Raw genomic sequence first — 2,301 nt, forward strand, 5'->3', positions numbered from 1 at the left:
AGCGTGTGGCGAAGATTTAGATAGTAAGTAAGGCTGCAGACCCCATTTTATTGAACGTTATTGCCAGAGAAAACCTACGGTGGACACAAAACCTTGGAAAAAAAATACTTTGTGTTTGTGCATGTTGGTTGATCTAATGCAGCCGTTCGATCACACATGCTACTGATGATTGAGACAGGCAGAGCGAGAAGAGGTTTTCAATCCACAAACATTAGAATACGAGGATCAGCAACTCCAATAGAGCCAAACATCAAATTTTAGACAAAAGTAAAACTGTGGCTTTGATTTTAGGGGTTGATTTCCTCTATACATTCATCTTCTCCACCTGCGGCATCCATGAAATTTTTTTTTTTCTTCTAATCAATGGGGTTTCAAAGAAACAGGATGAGTTCAAATATAAAGTCAATTTGTTTCCTCAGAGAGAAATAAAAGCCTCTCTGGACACATCAGTGCTCCTCGGAGTCCTTTCACATTTCACAATCAGATGCTATCAACCTCCATCCTCTCAGATGTATCATCCACCTCGGTATCAAACATACTGCACAGGAAACTCAACCTCTTCAAAAACACATCCATTTCAATGAGGACAAGAAGCTTTAAGAGCCTGCACAGAATCCAGACACACTCCGGTTTTCAAAGCAGCCTTTGTAGTCAGAAATTGAAACACTTGATGCCCAAAACACACACATGAAAAAATAAAATGCTATCGAAGGACAGACATGTACAGACTTATTGCCCTTCTAATCTAATGCTGTTATGAAATGCACTTAATTGTATTAATGGCGCTTCACTCTGACAATTGTTCATGATTGGAAGGCTGCCCATCATCTTGATAGATCTCTTTGAAGTTGTTATCATTGCAGTCACCTACAATCATGGTGATCTGGGGGAAAAGCGCAATAAATAAATAAATAAATAAAAAAATAAATACTATGAAGCTTTGTTGCTGCTGCGCATAACCAAAAAAGATAAATATCACACATTACGTTAAAGCATTGTGGGTAATATATTCAAGCAATACCTGGAAATGTGTTCAACAGACAATATTATATATAAATAGCGTATTATTATATTTGTGTTGTAGTAAAGAAATATAACTGCCCCAGTGATGCTTTTGATTATTAATTTTTTTGGATTAGGCTTTACGTAATATTCCGATGTTTCTACAGGATTTTTCACATTATGTAGCATGATAGAGTTGTACATTATAACACTTTGTACTTTAAATCAAATTTTAACAAGTTGTGATGGTTTTACTAATAGGTTTTTTGTTATATTGTATAAACCTTTTTTTTTTATCATACTTTTTACATCTTATGTCATATTTAGGTTTAACGTGTGAAGTTTCACGGTTATATATATTAATGATTTGTGACGCTAGACTAAACTTCGAAATATTTTATTACTTTTCTTTTTAAGCATTAACATTTTATTGTTATGATGTAAGCTTATTAGTGAAATGTCACAATGTTTTATACATTTCGAGCCTCATGAAGTGAAGTGAAAGTACCAGTCAGCCATAACATTAGGAACATGGTACAATGCTATGATGAAGTCTGCACCGTCCCTCAAACAAAACTAATTGTGTTGCACTGTGCATTCAAGTAGCTTCCGGTTGGAACCATGACTTCTACAGCAGTAATACCACTTTTGGATCGGACCAAAGGTGCAAACATTCACTGGGAACCCCCAAAGGGAGCTGCCATTTTGGAGATGTGACTCAGTCATCAAGTCCTTATCAAACTTGGTGAAATCCCTAAGCTTGAAGTCAGATCACATGCAATAATGTGGGCCACTATAAAGAAAAAAATCAGTACTAATCAACAGTCAGTGGTCATATTCTTATGGCTGATTGCAGTACTGCCACATAAACATGTGATAGTAAGCGTTTTAGGGGATTTCTGCTTTGGCAAGCTCAAGAAACGGCCTCATTAAAGTAAAATGACAACGCCTTTTAACAAAATTTTTTACAAGCACGTCTGTGAAGATGAGATGGAAATTCAGAAAGCCCTCCGATTCACTTCAGCCGATCGACCATCACCAAATACACTTATTGTGCAGGGCTTTTTATTTCTGATCGTTTTTTTTTTTCATATCAACTTCATAACTTTGTATTCATGTAATGTCATATTCCTGAAGAGTTCATGATGGATTCAATAAACATACAACCACATTTTCCACTCGGCACATTTGCAGGGAAATCAGTTTTGCCAGCTGTCACACATACAATTTTTATTGAACACAGAATTGGCTTCCCTGCGGATCCAATGCACTGGGTGCCGTATAGTCCAAGTGACTGGG

The sequence above is a fragment of the Blennius ocellaris genome, assembly GCF_963422515.1.
Source record: "Blennius ocellaris genome assembly, chromosome: 13".
Taxonomy (NCBI): domain Eukaryota; kingdom Metazoa; phylum Chordata; class Actinopteri; order Blenniiformes; family Blenniidae; genus Blennius; species Blennius ocellaris.